Consider the following 24,412-nt stretch of genomic DNA (forward strand, 5'->3'; position numbering starts at 1 on the left):
ACGAACAGTTAGTGCTGATTTTCATTTGCATAAATTTTCATATATTTTAGTGAAAATAATAGCGGCAGCCGAGGAGAGCTCCTGCTCAGTTAGAGGAAAGAAAATCTGAGGGAGCGGAGAGTCGCGGGGAAAAAGGGGGAGATAACATTGACGGTGTGAAGGAAGTGAAGATTTTCTTGCTTTTCTTGGACAGGAGGTGAGTCAACAGTTCATTTGAGTAATTCTTTCTTCTTTTCTCGCTGCTTCTCTTCCCTCCATTTTTTGATTGAAGCCGCATTTCCCACGTTTTTGAGGGAAACTTTGCGCATCATTTCTTATATGTACTCATTTAGACATAAATAACAGCGCATGGATAAATTCGCTCTTTTGTACGGACAGAAGACGATTCCATTTTCAACAGGAGAGGTGAAACCAAAAGAGAAGTTGATAATCCCGGAGGCTCCGCGAACGCATCAAATCGGTTCAGAGAAATTGATCGGGTGAAGTTCTCTTTAAAGTTGACGCTCAGTGGTTCGGATCGCTCCCCCGCGAGAAGAGCTCCCTCCCCGGCCGCTGCGTGTCTAAGCCCCCGCACTCCGTATCCATGGTGAGCGCCATAAAAGCCGGGGAACACTGGCCGCATTCAGCTGCGCGCCTTAGCGCACGAGGGGAAAAAGTGCGCGCATCACGCATCAGTAGCACCAAAAAAAAAAAAAAAAGTTAACGACTAAGTCAAAATTCAACGTTTTTACCCCGAAAACTACCCATTCATTTCCGCCACTAGGTGTCGCGCTTCCTCAAAGGAGAATTACAAACAAAAAAAAGTGAAATCCATTCACCAACTGAGCTCCTCCTCGCTGAAAAGATCACTTTAGCACTTTGACAGCGCTCTTATGTCATCCCTCACTGCGTGCGCGCCTCTGCTTTGCCTCTTTTCAGTGTTTTCCAGCAGCTGCTCCACGCTCAAACGCCTGCATTGTGAGATTTAGACATCACCTGCGCGTTAAGACTCCCTCTGAGACTCCGTGCTTCTGAGGATAGTTTCAGCCATGCCCTGGCCTAGCTGAATGCAGGTTGTGTCCCCCTTTTTCTTGCAGAATAAGCCAGATTCCATTTTCATATGATAAGCAAAGTCAGTAAAAAAATTTTTTTATTATAATATTTAGCACCATAAAAGCAGATTTTTTGAAGAACTTTACAGCTGCAGCCACATTAAATGCATTTTTCATTTTAATTATTGCACTCCTAAAGTTGCCTGTGGGCATCAGAATTTATTTTCTTCCCCTCAGTGCAAGCTCTAATCCCACATTCGGGAAGCGTGTCCAGTCGATTTAAAGGCAGAAATCAACCCAGAAGACTTAAAACAATAATGTACACCGTTAATTAAAAAGACTTACATGAAATATTCTCCTCCACAGGAGCGTTTTTAGACAGAGCTCTTTCTGAATGCTGCCTGCAGAGTGTTAGGTATTGATTTTTGATTGAAAATCAACAAATTGAAGTAAAGAAAAATGCAAGATAACAACACTTAAAGTATTTTTTAAGTAACATTTAAAAACAAATATTACCTTGAGACGAAGTTATTGATTGTTTATGCAATTTAGAAAAAAAAAATATTGTTTTGCGTCACCATCTTAATCAAGAATGATTCAGTGGCATGAAGCAGAGGCATTAATAATTGAAGTAGAAACATCTAAAAATCAAATACCTAGTTGCATCTCTGTGTTTTTTGTTTGTCAAACAGTGGCGGTCCCAGAGGATAGAAGGCTTTAGGGAAGGAGGGGGAATGTAGCACCTTCCTGCCCAGGATTACATTAATCAAAGCATTTATTTCCCTTGGGGGATGGGGGGTCGCAAATCACTGCAAATCCTAGTAAAATTGGATAACAGAAGCTCGGAGCACCTTTGGGTCACCCTCTTTCTCTTCTTTTTGTTTTTTTTTACTTTTTGCTCAGCTTTAATGCATCCAGTTTTTGCAAGTTCATTCCTCACTGATAGAACTGACTGCTGCATTTGAACGCCCCCAAAATCCTTTAAGATCTTCCATCTGTCACCCAATTCCAGTCAATCTCCTGCAGAACCCCCGAGCAAGAAGAAAACACTGTTTGCTCTGTGATTATGTGCGTTGTTGGGGCAAAGCCTGGCTGCCTAATAAATCAGCAAATGTTTACAGGCTGCTGATGAGGCAGTAAATACAGCCAGCCGATCCGCCGCCTGTTCCAGGTAATGCAAATAAAATAATAGGGCTGTAACTTCCCCTTATGTGCTGTTTTTGATATTCATGATGGTCTTTATGGGCACCACGTTGTTGCACAGATTCAGCCCCCAATCCACAGTAAATGATGGGCCTGCTGCATCACAGCGGAGCTCTTGAAAGCGAGCAAACACATTTGTTTGTTTGCATACTGTCGCTGCTCGCATGGTTCGGGGGGCAGCCGGAGTCGCTGTTGGGGCCCTGACTTGAAGCCAGGCCTCTCAGGGTGAAGCAGGCCTGCCTGCATGCGTGCAACACATGTGAGGCGATCTGTGAGCCTATGTTGTTTAAAACTGCCACTTGTAGAGCGTAGTGCTGTACTTTTAAAAGCTACAAGATTAATCTGAAGCTTAAGAATTGGTCTTTCTACTATTAGTAATACATTACTTGAAAGGAAATCGTCCTAAAATATTTGGTGCATCTGTTAGGAAAAAGGTCCAAAGTTTCGTAAAATATAAAAATACTGAATCATTCTTTCATTTACATCAATCTGCATTAAAATGTGCTCATATTTGTTTTTATTTTATTTTAAAAACTATTTCCGGCTCATACAGAGTTCAAGTGACTTGAACTTCACAACTACTAACTAACTCGGCCCTGCCAGTTGAATTTTCTTTTGTTTTTGCAGCTTGAGAGTTGATGGTTTCAGTATTGGGGTCGCATGCTGTTGTTGATGATGTGGCTGACACGTGTTATTCATCCACGCGCTTGTGTGGCAGCCTGCACGCCTTGATTCATGTGGGCATTATGCATGCCGGACGCTTATGGCACCTCTCTGCGTTGCCTTACAGTCAGGCCCATTTGTCTGGAAATGGGTTTACATACATCTTTTACATGGTTCTCCCTCCTCCTCCTCCACTCCTCGCAGCTCCTGCACTAATCCAGAGTAGATAAACTAGAGGCATGCAGCTGGATGAAGTAACGCAGAGAATGCAGAGGTGATGTAATCATCCTTTGTCAGCCATGTTGGTGGTATTTAGAAGTTATGATATTTTTCCTACTACGCGCCAGTCAGTGCTGCAATACAACGTCTTGGCTACCTAATTGTGTTTACTATTATTAGAATTGTATATGACAAATCTTTGAAAAGAGCAAAAAAAAATAAAACTTTTTCTAGATCTGTTTATTTTTTCTCAACAGTCAAATTTACTGTACGTGGACAGTTCTTGATTTGGAAAAGGTCACCAATCCCAGTTTTGAATTATTTGGGTAAAAAAGCCTGATAACCTTTGTAAAGTTTGATATATACCCAGCAAAACACAATGTATAAAAGGTCAAATATTTGATTACAACTACTTATGTGGTCTCAAGTATCACTATAAGTTTAGATTTTTTTTCTTACCAGTGCACTTAAATATTGTTTGTAGCACTCATAAAAATACAAATTTGCTAGCTTTTAAATTTCAAATATTTACAACTTGTGGCAAAATAAAAAATAAATTACCAACATTAAATTAATTTATACATTTTACCAGTAGAGGGCAATATTGATAACCACCAACAGAGTAAAAATATGAATAGAATATAGAAGAAGTAAGATAGCGAGTTAAGGGGCTCATAATAATAGGTGTAAAAAATAGTTTTGCTATTTTAATTAACTGAATGTTTGTGTTATGAACGTAGCATGAGCCAGCTACAAAATTTGGGCTAAAATTTGTGTGAAGTGCAAAAGTGTGTGCATTCAATTCATTTGCATTTGTCTGAGTCAGTCAAGTTTAATAGTCCCCAACTCTTCTAATATTTTCAAACTTTTTCTCACATCAAATTAAGAACAGACACATACATCAACTACGACTACTTTGATTCCAAATTTGCAGTCTATATTTTCTAGAACAAAATTGCAGCAAAACTTGAAATAAACCGCGATGATGAATGTCATGTGAAAAAAAATCAAGAAACGTTTCAGGACATTTCGAAAACCTCTGTCGTGAAAGCAGCCTCAGGGAAAAAAGTATAGAGCAGAAACTTATTATGGATCACAAACATGATGATGGAAAAATGTCTACGTAGGAAAAAGCTTTGCCTGTTCTAAATGTTCCCGATTTAATGCTGTGTTTTTAACAAATCAAGGCTTAAACTAAAACATTTTTAGCGATGTGAAAAGTATAGAAAGTGTATGAAACCCCCAGCTCTTGTTAGTCACAAAGATTTATTAAGGCCAACATACATTAAAATATTTTTGAACCATAAATTTAATATAATTAGCCTAAATTAAATGAATTTCCTTATTAATTTAGTTTTAGAAGTTTAGAAAATTACAAGACAAAACATTTATATTCATCATTTAGTTTTTTTTAATTATTATCTTTAAAGTAAGTAAACTTACACTCCAATCTAAAAAAACGTTACAGTTGGAGTCTGTGCCGTTCAGGGATTACATTCGTTCTGTATTTTGATGATGAAAAGACAACATGAAACAATTTTTCATAAAGTACCTGGTTTAGTCAACCTCCATAGATAAGACATTTTAATGTTACACAAAGCTGCTTTTATAATGTCTTTATTTTATCACAGAGCCACTAGTTTAAGTAATATCCCTTAAAAACTGGAAAAAAAATCGGAACTATACCAATAAAAAATGGATAACAATGTTTTTCATTGGTCCAGACTTCAACTGATCATTGGTCATGTGTTGCAAAGTCAAAATAGTTCATCCCAAGTTTTCTGCAGCACTTTGTCACTGGTTTTCACTTCAGTTGTGAATTAATTCTATTTTTCTGCCGCTTAATTCTTCCACATATTCACAGAATCAGATAAAAGTCACAAATTTCTTCGCGACCTCCTTTCATCTGACAGTCTCCAGTTGAGAAACCAGACGAGTTTTCTGGAAGTGTGACGACTGCAAAAGCCTCTATGGAAGCATGACTGACCACACTCAGCCTCACACTCCCCCTCCTCACTGCTTCGCAGAGCTGCTGCTCGCTCATATTCCCCCTTCCAATCCCCTCCCACCTTCTTTGTCCAGGCCTGGTGTGAGCGTTCAACCCGACAGTACCACAAAAGCGGCTTTGGTTGAAAACTGGCTGCCGACCCCATCTGAGCTCACACCCAGTGCACCAACCCAGCGTTAGCTCCAAGCCCGGCTGGAAACAATGTATGTTACTGATCTGGAGTCAAACCGTTTTCCTTCAGTTTCTCATCGAAACAAATTGTAGGAGAAGAATTAAACAAAGATGCGTGGAATCATTTTTGTTTTTTTAGGGTTATTAAGGAAGGGGCCCAAAAAATTTGCGTTCTGAATTCAACTATACAGTTACAGTGTCTTTTCCTTAATATTGTTTTCAAAACTGCATTTAAGTTTATTTCTTGTCTTGATATAAATAGTTTTCACATCTTTCATACTGTGTGAAAGGTAGTGTCACATTTAACACGTCACAGGCAATCCTTTTGGGACAAAGCTCAACTTATTCTCCTAGCATATGTCAGCACACATGCTTGGCTTTAAGACATGCTGCTTGTAACTGTCTTTCTATTAAAACCAGGGAAAAGACTCAAAGCAGTAGTGTTACAACAAGTTTTAAATCAAGATCTTCCACAGGGAATCTGCCTTTGTCTGTTTGAACTTTAGATAATGCGGGCTTGTCTTGTAAAATGAAATTACACGCAGCTCTCTTGTGCACAGCGCTATGCATCTAGTTATTCTCTAAGTGTAACCACAAAGTGAAACGGAAGCTTAGCGAAGCATTCTCTGCAGTTACGCCTGCTTTTACATTCAGCCCACTGCGTTTTGCACGGATGTGTTTGTCTGAGTCCTCCTTGGATTAGTCCACAATCACAAATCCTCCCTACAATGACTAACTCACGTCGCTGTGCATTGTCAGCGTCTGCCACGGCAGCACTGGTTTAAAAAACGATGTGCACTCTTGTACACCAAAAAGTTAGAATGACGGCATTACGTAATGCTGCACTGTTCCCTCAGGGATTTCACTGTGTCTTAAACACTTTCACACAGGTATAATGCTGAACTCAAACACCCATTATCACTGTAAGAGCAAGCCAGAGTGATGTTAATTACCATCAGATATCAAGCAGATTCAGCCCAGTTAGAGAGTAAAAGTACAATATATTTTTTTAACTTTTTGTTTTGACTCTTTTTTACCTCTTTTTGTGCTTTGCTTTCCACTGGTGTGGTTTGATTGACAATGGTCAATCAAATATGGATAGTCCTTTTTTGTTGATCTTAAGTCATATGGAGTTTAACTCCTGCGAGGATTGCTTTATAGTTAAGCTACATTCAGACTCCCCTTGGCAATGCACATTCAAGGGAGCCGGTTTAGCTCGTGCTGGTTTGCGGTGCCTTCCATCCGTGAAACCCAGGTTCAACTCCGGGCTGCTCCCTGTTCCCTTCTCTACTTCTATGCCGGTCCCAAGCCCGGTTGCTTTGAGAGGGTTGCGGCCGGAAGGGCATCCGGCGTAAAACATTGCCAAGTTTCTCATGCGACTCGTTCGCTGTGGCGACCCCAGATGGGAAAAGCCGAAAGAGAAACAACTTGGCAATGCACATTCAAGCTGCCACTTCCATTGAAAATCTATAAAAACATCTGTAAACACGAGATTTGGGTTTATGTGTTCAAAACCCTCACGTTCGTGCGCAGCTATGCAAGTTTTTATGACCGTTGTCTGGCCTTATGTGCAATACACATGGCCATTGATCGTGTGTCGTAAATTAAACCAGGTGAACAATCAAGGGCTCGGATTATGTAGTGATGTATCCGTGGCGTCCCTTTTATTTCAATGAAGTGCCAATTGTTTATCACAGAGGAGAAATTAAAAATTGCAGTTTGTGCCCGGCCGGAATTTTTGACACTAAGCCAGTCATTTATTGGAATAGAGCTGAGAAATAAAAAAAACCTGGAGTAAGATTCGCCAGATTTACAACATTTTGAATCAAGCCTCTTCCAACTTTAGGTGGCGGACATGTGGTACCCTCCAGACACAAGATGAATATTAGCTAACTAATATACATCTGATGTAGATGTCTACTGGACAACTCAGACAATTCTATTTTGTTACTATATTAGATGTCTACCAATAGTGTTCTGACAGATTTTTTAATGCGTTCTTGAACGCACATCACATTTAATAGTTTATTAAAGCAATGGTTATTTTTTGATTAGCTTATTTACAGAATACATCCATGAAAAGTACAATTGACTTTACAATAATACATTTCAATTTTAGTAAAGTCACCAGTAACCTTTAACAGTTTTATGATTTACCAAAGTGCAAAATGGAAGCATAATGAGGGGCAAAATGAAAAACTTTTTATTTACCTATATATGTTAATTTCCCTTTAACAAAAATGTTTTTGGTATCTCTCAATTGTTTCCTACTGCTCTTTAAAGTCAGAAAAAAACCAACAAATTTGAGATTTTTAAAACCACTAATATTAATGGTTTGATGTAATCAAGCTGGACGTGCTTGAAAATGTTGACATTCGTTTTGTCATCAAGATAGTACTATAAGTTGCTTTGAACTACTTAAAGACCCACTCCAATGAAAATTATGTCTTTTGTTATTTTTAACATGCATTTTTCTCATAATGGAGGACAATCATCAAAAATTTTAAGATTAAAATTCAATTTCTGAGTATTTCTTTATTTAAATCATGGTCAATCGAAAGAATACGAAATGCTGTTTTAAATAGCTTGTAGTTGTAACGTATTAACTAAAATTTACGGGCCACAAGCCCCCTGATCTGCTCCATTCCGATACACCCACTTGCAGACAAATAGATTCATTTTCGTCTTCGTTTTCCTTATCTGAGCTGGCATCTGGCTCAAAACTGTATGGCTTGATAGCCCCGATATTGTTCACAATTTTTGTTCTAATGCCAATTTTAGCTTGGGATTGTGAAGCGCTATAAGCTACCAGGAGAGAGTGTAAACAAAGGAATAATGGGAAATCAGTAAAGGCTTACTCCATGCAATTTCAAATGGAATTTTCTGAGAAACAACTGCTATTCTGCAGAAACTATGCCTTAGAAAATGACCAAGGTTTTTTGATTTTTAGCTTAAAACAGTATAATCATAATTCAAAGACCACTGGGTAGACGTTTACAATAGATAAAATATTATTTGATTGGGAATTTAAAAAGCTCAGAGTAGTTTATTACTGGTTGAAAACATTCCATTAGAGTGAAATATAAAATGACAAAAACACTAAATAAATGAAATATATCGGTTTTGCTCAAGCTGTGGATTAAGAATTATTGAATCTATAATCTTTTTAGCTAAAATCAGAAAGCAAAAAGGAGTCAGAGAATTAATTTAGTGTGTTACACTGTATTGTGTCTGTCTATCTTGTGTTTTTAATTGAAGGTTGTGAAGCACAGATGGTAAAAATTGATTAAGTTGTTGGTAATAATTCATAAAATCTATCATTGGGCAAGTGGTGTAGGTGAAAAACTCAAGCTCTGTATATTGCTCTGAATTTTACATTATGTGTTACATGAAGACATGGTAAAGTAATAACAGCAGTTCAAAATTCCTGATTCATATAAACATCTTAAATCATAGTCTTTCAGAGTAGCTCCTTAAACATCTGTGGTATTACCTCTTAAACTCATACATTCACTAGTCAATGCTTTCCTGCAGTTTAATCTGGCAGTTAGAATTAGGATTATTGATTTCTATTTAACAATTAAATTCAAGCAGTTTTTAAGTCCATGTCAGTCAGTTTAGTCTTGGGTACAGAGGGGTACCAAAAGTGTGATAGTATGACATGTTTATATCAGTAGGCATTGTGCATTATGCATTTAACTAATCTACTTTAGCTTAATCAATATTACCTTATAATATTTAACTGTGATGTTAATGTAGAAACGGTATCTTACACTATGGCACTGGTGCTAGCAAGATTTATCTTCACATTTAACACAAACTTTATGAAGTTTTTATAAGATCTGGTCTAAATATCCTAAACTAACATGTATGTATCTGTCTTTAACTTTCCACAACTTCCTGCGTAACACTGTGTAGGATTAATGAGCCCATGGAAAATTCTAATGTCCAAAACCCTCTGGTAAAATTTTACATCTGAATTTGTGTCTTATTATTTAAAAGTATTAATATTAAGTGGTCAGTTTAAAACAGATAAATATGTTCATGTAGATGTAGAATTTTTAAATAAAAATTGTGTTTATTCCCCCCCAAGAACTTTATTGATCACAACGATCCAATACAAAACAGTGCAATACCATAACAGAAAAAGAACAAGCCAGGGGGTTATTATTAATTAAGATCATTTGTTTATAATCTTTAAAAGTTTTTAAGCTTAATAAATGTAAGCATTCTAAAAGGTTAAATGAATGGACAGCCTAATCTAAACATCAATGAGAATTTGATATAAAATAATAAGCAAAGATGAATAGTACTCTACTAAACAAACTAGTTTTAGTTCATTCATCATCTACCGTTTTATCCCTTTCGGGGTCACGGGGCTGCCGGAGCCTATCCCGGCCGCTTGTGGGCAAAGGCAGGGAACACCCTGGACAGTTTGCCAGTCTGTCGCAGGGCCCCAATCACACACCCATTCACTCTCACACCTAGGGACAATTTAGAGTCGCTAATTAACCTATGAAGCATGTTTTTGGACAGTGGGAGGAAGCTGGAGACCCTGGAGAGAACCCAAGCATGCACAGGGAGAACATGCAAACTCCACACATTGATGTTCTGTTTCAGGTCCTCCAGCTGGGAATTGAACCAGGGGCCTTCTTGCTGTGAGGCAAGAGCGCTAACCACTGCGCCACCGTGCAGCCCTAGTTTTAGTTATAACACATAATAAAACAACAGTGAGAAAGTCTATATGTCTTATTCAGACTTTAAAATGCCTTGCATGCTCAGATACCTTACAGGCATGTGGTATAAAAACATAATTTTTGAAGCTCTGTAAAAGTATTATTGTATCAAAGAACCTACAATATAAGTATAAATGCTTCTAATGGGTTTTCCTTGTGAACGTAACATGCAGTGTGTCTATCTAACTGTAACATTTTCCTTTGTCCCTTCTTCTTTAGGAGAGCAACACCCTCTATTCACACACCACACACACACACACCCATACACCACACACACGCACACACTCTTAACTTTGCTCCTTCTATGACACCCCTCCCAGTCCCCAATCTTCCCCAATGGATGCTGAGTCTCTGGAGGTAAGGGCCTTGCCTTGCATGTGTGTGTGCAAGAAAAAGCGGACAGCCGTCTCCCCGGCTTCCGTTTTCCTCAGTACGCCTGCTGCTGGAGTATTCACGCTCCAGGCTGTTTTCTTTGAGAGAAGCAGAGGAAGACGGAGTATAAAAATATGCAAATGCTATTGTTGAAGAGAGGAGCGAGCAAGAAGTGGGAGGGTGGTGGCGGTGGTGGGGGGTTGCTCCTCACCTCCCCCTTCTGCCACTGACACTGCCTCCACCTTCATCTGTCTGTCCATCCATTCATCCATCCATCCAATGCAAACAGAGTAAGAGCCCACGTACCCCCAGATCGAGAGGGAGGGGATTCTCGAGGGCAAAATATTAAAATAAACCAAAAGGCCAGCCTTGTATGTTAGAAAAGGAGGAAGACAAGCAGCTTCAACCCTACAAAGGCCCACTGAGCGGGGAATTATTAATATATACACATGTGACTGAACAGAATCCATACAGCTCAGGCGGTAATGACCAAACAGGAAAACAGAAAGATGGCCATAAACTGATGTAATTGTAAGGCCACGCACGCCCACACAGGTGCTTTTGCTCAAGGTGGAATTACACCGATGCGCTTCATTATGTCAGGTTCTACAGCAAACCCCTGCTCGCACTCTGAGGAAGGTCGTCTGCCCACAACACGCCTGCATGATTTCATCCAAGTGTTGCTTCGCTAATGATGTTAATGGCACAAACAGTACAATGACAGTCTTCATGCATCACAGTTTAGATCAGTCACATGAATAATAATGGAATAAGAAGTGATATGTTTAAGAAAAATCAGTTTCTAAAGCCTTAATTTTTTTAAGCCACTTAACACTGACCTATGATTCATCCAAGCATTAAAAGAACCCAAACTCAAGGGATGAGCCAGAAACGTGTCTTCACATTGCAGAAAACCAATTTTAAATTGTATCTTTAGGCACTTTGTTACCAGCAGCAGACACATAATTCATTTCCATTTCTTTAACTACAACTGTAAAAAAAAAAAAAGGTAATTTAACAGGCATAAAAGTAGTATTTTGTACCAACAAGGTATTCCCAAGGGCTATTAATGGAATAAAAATTGACCTTATCTCAGCATGGTATACATTACGAAGACCAAACAAACTATAAATTGTACCTTTTTAAGCAGGATTGGTTCAGGATTGGTTTAACATTCTCGAGTTGGTGGAATGTCAGAGGCCTGTCGCCCCATTCATTCTTTCCTTTACACGGATCAGTCATCCTGGTTCCTTTGCTGAAAAACAGCCCCAAAGCATGTTTTCACCCCATACGTTACAGCAGGAGTTCTTTGGATTTATACTATGATCAGGGTGAATACTCGATTCTGATTGGCTGCTTGGTGTGGATTAAAATGTGAAAATCCACAGTGATAATGCACACCTAAAAAATAAGTTCTGATCACATACAGTGCAGACCAAAAGTTTGGACACACCTTCTCATTTAAATATTTTCCTTATTTTCATGACTATGAAAATTGTAGAGTCACACTGAAGGCATCAAAACTATGAATTAACACATGTGGAATTATCTACATATCAAAAAAGTGTGAAACAACTGAAAATATGTAATATTGTAGGTTCTTCAAAGTAGCCACCTTTCAATTTGATTACTGCTTTGCACACTCTTGGCATTCTCTTGATGAGCTTCAAGAAGTAGTCACCTGGAATGGTCTTCCAACAGTCTTAAAGGAGTTTCCAAAGATTAGGCCTGCACTGTAATTTATCGCTATCGCAATATCCAGCTCTGCAATATGCATATCGCAAAAGACAGCGAAAATCTCAATAAATCGTAAACCTTATGTGTTAATACAACCTTATGCTTGAAGCATTTAAGGAATCAAATAAATCCCTTTATGCATTTGACCAATCGGATGGAGGCCTATTATCTTAGATGTTTGTCTCTTATGTCGACGAGGGTCATTTGGAGTATAATTTTTAAACTGTTACAATGAAATGGTAATGATGTTTTGGGTTATTTTGTTATTTGTTTATATACCGCAAATTATAGCGTTCTCGCAATATTAATCTCTAATATCGCATATCGCGAGTTTTCCTCATATCGTGCAGCTCCTACCAAAGATGCTTAGCACTTGTTGGCCCTTTTGCCTTTACTCTGCGGTCCAGCTCACCCCAAACCATCTCGATTGGGTTCAGGTCTGGAAACTATGGAGGCCAGGTCATCTGGCGCAGCGCCCCATCATTCTCCTTGGTCAAACAGCCCTTAGACAGGCTGGAGGTAGGTTTGGGGCCATTGTCCTGTTGAAAAATAAATGATGGTCCAACTAAATCCAATCCGGATGGAATAGCATGCTGCTGCAAGATGCTGTGGTAGCCATGCTGGTTCAGTATGCCTTCAATTTAGAATAAATCCCTGTCACCAGCAAAGCACCCCCACACCATCACACCTCCTCCTCCATGCTTCATGGTGGGAACCAGGCATGTAGAGTCCATCCGTTCACCTTTTCTGCGTCGCACAAAGACACGGTGGTTGGAACCATAAATCTCAAATTTGGACTCATCAGACCAAAGCACAGATGTCCACTGGTCTAATGTCCATTCCTTGTGCTCTTTAGCCCGAATAAGTTTATTCTTCTTGTTGCCTTTCTTTAGCAGTGGTTTCCTAGCAGATATTCTACCATGAAGGCCTGATTCAAACAGTCTCCTTTTAACAGTTGTTGTAGAGATGTGTCTGCTGCTAGAACTCTGTGTGCCATTGACCTGTTCTCCAATCTGAGCTGCTGTTAACCTGCCATTTCTGAGGCTGGTGACTTGGATGAACTTATCCTCCGCAGCAGAGGTGACTCTTGGTCTTCCTTTCCTGGAGCGGTTTGCATGTGAGCCACTTTCTTTGCAGCGCTTGATGGTTTTTGTGATTGCACTTGGGGATACTTTCAAAGTTTTCCCAATTTTCCGCACTAAGTGACTTTCATTTGTTAAAGTAATGATGGCCTCTTGTTTTTCTGTACTTATCTGCATTTTCCTTGTCATAATACAAATTCTAACAGTCCATTCAGTAGGACTATCAGCTATGTATCCACCTGACTTCTGCACAACACAACTGATGGTCCCAACCCCATTTACAAGGCAAGAAATCACACTTATTAAACCTGACAGGGCACACATGTGAAAAAGTGAAAAACATTTCAGGTGACTACCTCTTGAAGCTCATCAAGAGAATGCCAAGAGTGTGCAAAGCAGTGATCAAATCAAAAGGTGGCTACTATGAAAGACCTACAATATGACATATTTTCACTTTTTTTTCATGTATATAATGCCACATGTGTTAATTCACAGTTTTGATGCCTTCAGTGTGACTCTACAATTTTCATAGTCATGAAAACAAAGAAAACTCTTTGAATGAGAAGGTGTGTCCAAACTTTTGGTCTGTACTGTAGCTTAAATGATCTATATTTCCTTGCGCTGGCTTCTTTAAAACAAAATTTTGCTTTGTCATCTGGACAAAAAAACAAGCGGTAAGAAGTGAACTCTCTTTCTGAACTGATGCTTTATTTAACCCATCGTGACGATCAGCATATATATCGCTTTCCTTTGCCGTTGCAGTCTAGGTCAGTGCCGGCTCAGCGCATTGCCACCTTACCGTGACAACGCGCCGGACCATATATCAAAAAGTCCGCTTTTTGTCAAAAAAGCAATCAAAATAAAAAAAATAACCAAAATAAAGTACTAAAAACTGATTGCTTATTTATTCATTTTGCAATTGCTTAAGCTTCCAAGTGTGCATTATCAGAAATTAACTATTTACCCACAGTTGATTTCTGTACACCAAGCTGCTTACGTATTGCAGATTCAATCTTCCCAGCCTGGTGCAGGTCAACAATTTGGTTTCTCGTGTCCTCAGACAGCTCTTTGGTCTTTGCCATAGTGGAATTTAAAGTGTGACTGTTTGAGGTTGTGGACAGGTATCTTTTATATAGATAACAAGTTCAAACAGGTGCTATTAATACAGATAATGAGTGGAAGACAGACCTGTAACTTCTTCTCTTGCAGAAGAAGCTACAGGTCTCTGAGAGCCAGAAATCTTGCAAATACTCCACCATAATTTGCAGAGAAACTCCTTATAAATCTGACAATGTGATTTTCTGTTTTATTCCCTTTTTGTCTCTCTTAGCTGAGGTATACCTATGATGCAATTTAGCATACAGTCTCAATACATAGGCTGTATTTGGGATGGAACCCATTACCACCTGAGCTGTATGGTAAGGAGCTTTCTTGTCTTGACATCTTTGGTCTGCATCTCTTTCTTTGGCCATCTTTTTATCCCTGCAGGGTATCTGATAACTGGCAGTACATAACTGTTTATTGCCCGGGTTTTATTCTTGCTATTGAGCTGGCTTCTCTGGACTTGCCTTACTCGTTGGAGGTATTTTGCTGTTGCAGCTTTCCTTGTTGCCTGTTCCATGTTGCCAATAGCCTGTGGAATTCCAAGTTTCTTGTAACTGTCCTCAATATCTGCTATTGTTACTTCTGAGAGTGAGGCCCCTCCTGAATGGACTACCTTGCCTTGCTTTGTCACCATCTGACTGCATTTCTTGAGCCTGAATGACATCCCAATGTCAGTACTGTAGATCTGGTGATATGGATCAGGAAGTCAATGTCATGCTTGTTCTTCTTGATGTCATCCATGTAGAGGAGGTGACTGATGGTGGCCCCATTTCTGTTGGTATCCATAGCCAGTCTTGTTAATTATTTGGCCGAAGGGGTTCAGACCTATGCAGAACAGCAGTGGGGACAGAGCATCACCTCAGTATTTGCCACATTTGATGGACACTTGTGCAAGTGGCTTGCCATTGGCTTCAAGGATGGTTTTCCATAGCTTCATTGAGTTTCCTATGAAGGCTCTTAGAGTTCTGTTGATGTTGTACAGCTTCAAGCATTCAGTGATTCACGTGTGTGGAATTGAGTCATAGTCATAGAGAGACCAGCCATTGAGCCTTCCTGTCATGAGCTGCCTCTTTTTCCCCATACTTTTCCAGTACTGTTCAGTTTTCACCCTTGGTGGGTCTGCTCTGCTGTTATGACCCTGCTACTGAGCATACACTTTCGCAGGTTGAGTTTGGAACAGCCTGTTAATCCGTCTGGCTTCATTGCCCCCTGTCTACCTTTTTAGGCAGCTGGTCAAGGCCAGGAGCTTTTGTTTGGCTGTTAGGTACTTGCTTTTTCATTGCACATCCCTCCAAGCTGCCTTGATTTTAGCCTCCAACCATTGCTTCCATGGTGGGTATTGTTTTCTCCCATGGTTGCCCTTACAGCCAAGCATATCAAGGATCACTGATGCTGAAGTGTAAACCAGTTCATTGGTTTCCGTGATTGTTGTGGAAGAAATTGCCCTCAATGCTTCATTCACAGTTTTCAAGAGACTTAACCATTGTCTCTTAGTAGAATTACTTGTGTAGTAGCATTCCAACAGAACCTTATTCTCACATATAGTCCATTTCCGTCTTGTTCCAGTTACCCACTTTCCAAATCCGGACCATATCTGAGCCGGCATGACATGTGTTTCATTGTCTCTTATGGGTTATGAGGGAGGCAGTAGCGTTAAGGGTCTTGCCCAAGGACCCTCACTGGATTATGGTAATGGCTCACCATTATTATTAAGGTATCTATCTATCTATCTATCTATCTATCTATCTATCTATCTATCTATCTATCTATCTATCTATCTATCTATCTATCTATCTATCTATCTATCTATCTATCTATCTATCTATCTATCTATCTATCTATCTATCTATCTATCTATCTATCTATCTATCTATCTATCTATCTATCTATCTATCTATCTATCTATCTATCTATCAAATTACAGTAGTACTGTAGGTCATAGGTCAAACCTTAATACTTGCCAGTTCTTTTTAATCTGAACTTTTCCTTGTCATTGGAAAAATATGTAGTGATTTTGGATGTCATCTTTGTTTTAAATGTCTTTTTGCACTGATTTTTTGGGTCTATTGTTTTATAATAGGTTTTAAAATCATTTTTAAATCCTATTATACTGCACACTGGCGCCAACCTCCCACCAGGGGCAGGGTGGGGTATAGTGTCTTTCCCAAGGACACTTTGATGGTAATCAAACCTGCATTATTGCAATCAGAAGTCGACCGCCCCACCGCCCCATAAAGTTCATAGAGGCTAAACCATTTTTTGGTTGTTTGAGGTTGAAAGTTTCCGTTTGGATTGGATTGCATTGGAAATGGTTTATTCCAAGCACTTAAAGCAAGGATAATGCACAAACAAGCCAGCCAACATAGGTTTACATCCATACAAAGACATATAAAACGTAGGATAAAATGGCATAAAATTGATTGGAAAATACTCATACGTTCACCAGGTAATAATGCAATTAATACTATTCCTTGTAAATAAACATACTTGTTATTTTGTATAGTATATGGAATATGACACAACAAAGCTATTAACTTTTAAGATTGTCACAAGCAGTTCAATAGATTGCTTGACAGGGAGTGGGAGGAAGCAAACTTATATAATTATAATTTGGGATAAGAACATAGTAAACCTCCATGTTATTGACGCACAGGTAGAGAAGAAGCGGAGTGACTTTTTAGCCAATCAGAATGCAGAACACAATGCACGATACAAATTCGTGAAGAAGCGAAACCATGAAAAGTAAACCGCGTTATAGCGAGGGATCATATATATATATGTATATATATATATACATATATATTTATATATATGTATATATATGTATACTTGAGCTGTATATGTTCACACTTTTGCAAATAATTTTGCAGATAATTTTAAGTTTCTATCATTTTCATGTGTGACCCTTCAGAGCTCCCGTAGATCTGTCAAAGTCTTAAGAAACATGTTATAAAAGTATTTTGGTGTAAAATCAGAAATCGTTCAGCAAATTTAAAAATTTAATCTTAAAATCTGTGGCAGGAAAGACATTTTTATATTTTAAGGGACATTCTGCACACAGTCCTGTTTTCGGTAACTTTTTCTCTGCCTCCCATTTAGAGCAATGGTCGCGTAAAAAATTAAGTCAAAGCCCATCTGTAAAGCCCTCACGCTCTCTGCGAGACTTTTTGAAGTGATTACGGGGACAGTTCAGATCAAAGAATTCAACGAGTCTGAGAGCGCGCCAAATACAAGGGCGGGTAATCACGCTCAAGCCCCTCCATACAAGATGGCAGTGGTGTACACCCCCTCCCAGCTGCTTTGCAAATGTAATGTGACACTTACGGATAAACAGATTATTAAGAAAAGGCAGGGCGGGGCAGGGGCCGCAGAGAAATGACTACAACTTGTAGAAAGAAGAGTGGGAGAAGTAGTTTATTTAATGAACTCTGGGGATTGGCAATGTCAGAGAAATGATGATTAATTCTCCAGCACTGATACAGGTCCAAATATGATATAATTTATAAATATTAGCAAAACATTAGATGAGGAGACAGTGCTTCTTTTGCAAGTAGACTGAGAAGCCCACAAGCTGTATTTTTTTTCAGTAGTTATTATGGATTAATCCATAATCCTCACCACCTAAAGTCATTTTTGTCAGTGAAGCTCAGGGATAGAAGCTGGAGATTTTTTTTTTTGTCGGGAATATATCTCTGCTCCAGCTCATTTCCCCTCAGCATGATGTCACATCTTCCCCTGAAACACTCCAGCTCCTCTCAGATGTAACGTTTCTGCAGAGACGAGGTGCGACTTATCAGTTTATGTAACCGGAAATTTTACATCCTGAACCCTGTCCCCATTTTTCTCCACACATGGAATGGGATACTCAGTGATCCCGATGCTTATAACGTGTTGATGTGAATATTACATGGACATTTCTTTCTTCTATTTCATTGCATTTTCATTCTGTCTGAATAGAATTTGAATTCTCTGTTCTGATTAAAAACATGACGGAAAACTTGTGTCTGCCCTGTGAATTTCCTTAAAATTGTTGAATAAAGTCTTCATTAGAAGAGCTCTCTGCCTGTTTTTTCCCTTAGATTAAAAACAAAGTTCGTTTGGTAAGAAGAGATTCAAGCATACTGAAGTGTCTCACTCAGTCCACGAGTGTCCCATCAGAAGAGAGGGCGTCTTTCTCTCTGTCCTCTCTATATGTGCATCCTGAATGACCCTTGTGGTTTGGACAAACATCTCTTTGAGGGGGAGTGGAGAACAGACGATGGGGAGGCCTCGGCAATAGACACAGAAGAATGAGAATGCAATGTGGACAGCACAGCATGACCCAAATCTTTTTTTCTTCATCCCCCATCCACTTCCTTCATGAACCCAAAAATGTGTGTGTATATTGCTAAACATCAATAACAGTTTTTTTTGGTGAAGATTTTTTTTTTTAAGGTTTTATAAGGTTGAACCCTAAATTTTGGACAGTTGGCAAACACAAACGCTTATTCTAAAAGTGAATAAAAGAGAAACATCCCTTTAGTCAATGACTTAAAAGAAACAAAACAGTTTAGGTCAATTAAACCTGCACATTTTGCATTTGCCTGCAATGATGAAAAATACTGTAAACATTTCTACCATGTAAACATATTATTATAACAAAATAATTCCAATGTGAGGTGCAGCACTTATAGTGTGAAATTTGTAAAAAAAAATGCATTTAACAACTCTCAAATAAAACTTGCAACATTGTCCATCAACATTACACTGCAAGAAAGATAAATCACTATTAAAATATAACCATAGAAAGCACTGCTTGGATGAAACTCAGAGATTTCAATGCATCAATTTTTTTTGTTTTTTTTCTATCTATACACAATTCAATAGTTGAACCCCCATTTAAGCAAAAACACAAAAATTGATGCACACTTGAAAGCCAATGAAAACTTCTTAGAGTCACATTTGGAGAACCTCCTATTTATCAATTTAAAGTGCAGGTTCATGGTGTTCCTCAAGTTTAGTATTTGCAAACAGTAAGCTGCAAAAAATGTCTAAAAATATTCCTCATATGAAGACAAAGCACCATCTAAAATCAAAGTGGGACATTATAGTCCAAATGCATTTTTTACAATAGGGCTATAAAGTTTGCAAACTTCTCCCATGGGACTGCACCTACGGGGCTGGGCTTTTGTCATATGGATCTAGTCACGTGCAACCCCAAAGGTTGGATAAACAAAAAACAAAGAGTTTTGCATTGTTTCTGTTGCCGTATTGCAGGGAACTTGCAAAGTCACCATCTTAGAAAAAAAAAATCTATCTTTGCTGATTACATCCAAATCTCTCCAAAAATGTCAATGAGCCAGTTTGTATGCCAACAAAAACGGTATAACTTGAAATATTATACATATGCAAGCTGACAATAGAAATGCAATCATCACAAAAATCTGGTCTAAATTACTGTCAATCTGATTTATTTCTGAGAAAAATGTACCTAGATAGTGACAAAGCCTTCAAAATTCTTGTTACATTTAGAACTGTTAGCTGTCTGTTTTTGTAAAACATCACAGTGCCTACTGTAGCTCAGCATTGCTAATTTGTAAATTAATATATCTGACAAAATGTAATGTGTTGTTTATAAGAAGAAATGTTATACTTTGGATAGCTAATGGTATTGGTCTCAAATGACTCTTTTGCATTTTTTATTATGGACACAGGTGTAAAGCTACAAAACTTATATCTACATGCCAGAAATGTCTTTGATATAGGAGTATCTTGTTGATGTGTAACATAAAAAATTGGAGAAAACAGAAAATGATTCAATATTTGGTGTTCATGAAAAGAGGCTTATAGAACATGAACGTGAACATGGGGATTTATAGGGAAAATGACCTCTGAGGCAGACAAAAGAACTTGAAATAGCTTAACACTAAGACTAAAAAGTATTGTTGCTATGGACCCATCACCCCAGCTAAAGCTAAAGTTATCCACCAAAATCTGACTTCCCAACTGTGTTCGGATTTTCATTGCAGACGGGCTGCGGGAGGCATGGGAAATGGGGAATGGGAACAGTAAGGACTATTTAATGCTGTTTCCAGCTTTAATTTTTTTCTCTCCCAAAAAGCTGACAAAGGCAGTGGGGGGAGGGGGGAAACCCCTGTGGAGCTGGTAAAAATATCTCATACCACAAGAAAAAAGAGGAAGGGGAAAAAAGAAGCAAAAAAAAAAAAAAAGGAAAATCTGTCTGCAGAATAGTCAAAAATTAAGTCCGAAAAACAAATGAACGACTTCTCCAGTCCCTTCTGTGGTCAGAAAAACAATAAATGTGTTCTTTTAAATGTAAATCAATGACATCTGTACATTCTCTGCTGTCATCAGCCTCATAGACGGCTGGAATCACAGCTGAGACTTCCTCATTGGTTCAATGAGTCGACAAGAGATGTCAATTTGATTGGCTAGCACAGAGGGCAGACGGCTATTGATTGGGCGGTCGTTAGGAGAGCGCGGCCCGCCGGGAGTATCAGAGCTGACACCGTTAACACCGAGCTTGGCGCTTTAACGAACAGCCATCAGGTGAGCTCTATTGACCCGCCGGCTGGAGTGTGAGCAAAGGGCCGCGGCGTGTGGTGGTATCGATTCCTGGATGAGACACCCAGGCCACATGGGGGGAAAACTGTATCACAGACAAGTGTGGACTAAGCCGAAGTAACAAAAACAGGAATGATCTAAATAGAATCTAACAAATAAGACTTTAAAAAAACATTTCCGAGAACCAAACACTTTAATTCACTAAAGTTTAAATAAAACATGCATGTTATGCAAAATGCATGCCTCTTTTATCAGTATTGTTTTGTTTTACAGTGGTACATTTTAAATTTACAACAAAGAAATCAATAATCACATAAAAGTGAGAAAAGATAAGAAAAAAACAAAAAAAAAACCAAAGGTTTTACTTTGGATTGTAAATAAAATTTTCACTCACATTTTGACTTAAAAGGGTTTGTGTGATCCAGACCTGCAGCAGACTTCCAGTTTGACGAAGTACAAGCACAAACACCATACATGAAGCATTCATTCCAACCCTTAAAAAAACACTGAGAGTCACATTTTATTTGCAGAAAATAACTGACCAGAGGTAATTAGCATTTTCTCTTGTGGTCATTGAACTCGTCAAACTTAGCAAACAAGGTTTTTTAATTGGTTACAGCTTCTTCTGGTTGATTCCTCCTATACAGTGGAAGTTATTTTGTTATTTTGTGAAAACTCACTACATTTTTACCATCTTAAAAGAAATTTCAGTAATATTAAAACAAAAACATTATGCACGCTTTGCAGAACCATTGAGGTTTCACAGCTTCCAAACCAAATTTTGGCCAAAACGTTCTCCCTTTCAATGATATTTAACAAATATAAACAGATATTCAGTTGTTCCTGTTTGTAAAACCCAAATATCTTTCTAGTATTGGACTTTTCTAACACCTCCGCAGCAAATGAAGCCAATTAACTGAACGCTTCACGTGTCAGTAAACCGACCGCACGGCTCGCTCCTCAGGTATTTGACCATTTGGCTCGTCGAAGTCTTCACCGTGAGAGTTGGCAGAGGTACAAGTCAACAAAAGCATGCTGGTGCCTTTAGGGATGCCTGCACATAAATCTGTTTGTAAAAATGAAAAAAAGAAAAGAAAAGCGAGAAAACATAGCAGGCTTGTGTGAAGAACAGACATATGACAAATATATTCATCCTCGGATTAGAAAAAAAATTTATAGATAATCAGATTAGTTAGAAAAAGAGATTAACACAAAAACAAAGGGATAACTTTACTTTTGTCTGCTAATTTGTGAAAAAAATGTATCCAAAAATGTGACCGTTGTTTTTGAATAAATTGTGCTTGTTTGTGGAGATCACAAAGTGAGCTGTCAGAGATGAAATATTGGGAAGTGAGGGGCGAAAGAAGCAAATAACTGCACAATGTGTGTATGTGTGTGTCAGCTGGAGTGTGTGAGGCAGAGAGTGGCAGGCTGTGATCAGAGAGTGAATGAGCCATTTCAGTGGCTGCAGCTCTCCTCTCTCTCTCTCTGTCTGTCTGTCTCTCGAAGGGGAAGCCGGAGCCGTGGATGGTGGTGGAAATGAGCTCGGCCGTGCAGTAAGTGTGGCGACCTCGTGGCTAACCCTACACTGTTTCCAGCAAGCTCTCTTCTAAATGATGCCTACTGTATCCTGCCCAGGAGGAGGAAGGGGAAGGAGGGCACCCCGTCCTCCCTCCTCTTCCCATTTTATTCTTGTCTGACTGTCCAGCAGCAAAGAATTGTACCAATTCTGTCTTCGAGGGACATTTTGACTGCTCACATGTGACAAAAATGACTTATGAACTTGCATGCATCTGTTTTTATAATACAGGTTTTAAAAAAAGTCTAAGAAAATGTTTTTTGTGCAAAAAACTCTTAAAAAAATTAAACAGAAAGATGTTTTATGTCTCTTTTCTTGTCTTCTTTTACTTCACTTTTATAGGGTACATGTTGCTTTTTGGGTATCCAAAATTATTTGTTTTAGATGTTTAAAAACCTTCTTTGTTATTTCTATAATTTGTAGCAGCGCTTCTGCTTACTTGAAACATGCTTTGCTTAGCCCTCTATGGCTTCAGGAGCCATAACAGGAAGGGTTCTGATTGGTTAGCTCATTTTGAATTTGTAATTTGAAAATTCTGTTCCTTCTTTCTCTACTAAGTTAAAAAAGAGCTGATCTTCAGATGTTATGGACTCATGGTTTCAGAGTAATCAGTTACCAGGATAACTTTATCAGGATAACTTTTGTGAACAAAACCTTCCATTTTTTTGATGGAAGATAAAATTGATGGATCAAAACATTTTGACTACTAAATTTGAAGACTTTTTTGTTGTCTTTGAGTGACTTTGACCATAGGAGACAAAAAATACAAACTGCAAAAAGTAATGATACTGAGCAATGTTGGAAAGCCAAATGCTGAATTAGCTTTCAAAGTTTTCCAAGACAACAACGAGAACAGATAAAGTTAAAAATAAAGAAACAATAAATAACAAATTAAGCAAAAGTATAAAAAGAAGCTGTGGAAAATTTGCTCAAATACAGGCCTGAGAAAGAAAACCCATCCATTTTCAAACCAACTGAATTGCTTGAGTGAGCAATTTAGAGAAATCAACTTACCTATGAAGCATGTTTTTTGACTTTGGGTGGGAAGAAGCTGGAGGGCCTGGAGAAAACCCACACATGGATAGAGAGAACATTCAAACTCCACACAGAAAGGAGCAATCAGGATTTGAACCAAGGCCTTTTCACTGTGTGGCAAGAGCGTTAACCACTGCACCACTGTGTAGTCCAGAAAAAAAGAGCATGGCAATATGAAATAGTAAAATGTTCAAAGAAAACTTTTTTTTTTTCAATCAGGGTATCCACATTATGTCAAGCTAGCAGAGATGTTACATCACACATATATGCTTAAAAAAGAGAAGAATCTTGCAATTACAAAAAAAAAAAAAAAATCTTGCAATTTTTGCCTCTTTACCAAAATAAATACTGTGGCATCTTGAATTCTATTTTCTCCTTCTAGTATGAAACATTTTTCACAAACACATGTTTTCTGTAATGTGTAAATGGCTAAATGTTAAATATAGAAAATGAATTGACATGTTTTTTCAGTTAATTGTTCTGATTCTAAATCTGAGTTACACTTCAATGAAGCGCTTCCATTACTTGGAATGTTGGTTGGCAAATCTTAAAACTCACAAGGTAAAAGCATAGTAAATACTTGCTAAAAATTGACACGTGCAAAATGAATGAAAAACAGCAACAAATTAGCCTGTTTTGATTGATTTGTCGTTTTTAATTCAATGTTTAATTTTACGTGAATTATTTCAGACCTTTCAAGGGTAAAGTACATAGAACCGTTAAAACTTTCCAAACTCAACACATTGTTGGCAAGTTTTAGGAAAAAAACAAACGTTACATTTACATTTTTGTTTTGTTTCTCATAATAGTTCATGTTTGAATTGATAAAATATGTTGTACTTCCCACCGTAACATTTTTTTTAGGTCTTTATATTACGAAACCCAGATTGAGCTTTACATTTCTGGCC

The 24,412-nt window shown here is 38.3% G+C and overlaps 1 long non-coding RNA gene across 1 annotated transcript; it reads left to right on the plus strand.

Moving 5' to 3' along the window:
- LOC110016224 lies at positions 1 to 22,766 on the plus strand. Its single transcript, XR_002291526.1, has 3 exons — positions 1 to 196; positions 10,251 to 10,388; positions 22,400 to 22,766. It is a non-coding gene; the product is annotated as an uncharacterized LOC110016224 (long non-coding RNA).
- Positions 22,767 to 24,412: the final 1,646 nt, after the last annotated feature.

The sequence above is a fragment of the Oryzias latipes genome, chromosome 2, assembly GCF_002234675.1.
Source record: "Oryzias latipes chromosome 2, ASM223467v1".
Lineage (NCBI taxonomy): Eukaryota > Metazoa > Chordata > Actinopteri > Beloniformes > Adrianichthyidae > Oryzias > Oryzias latipes.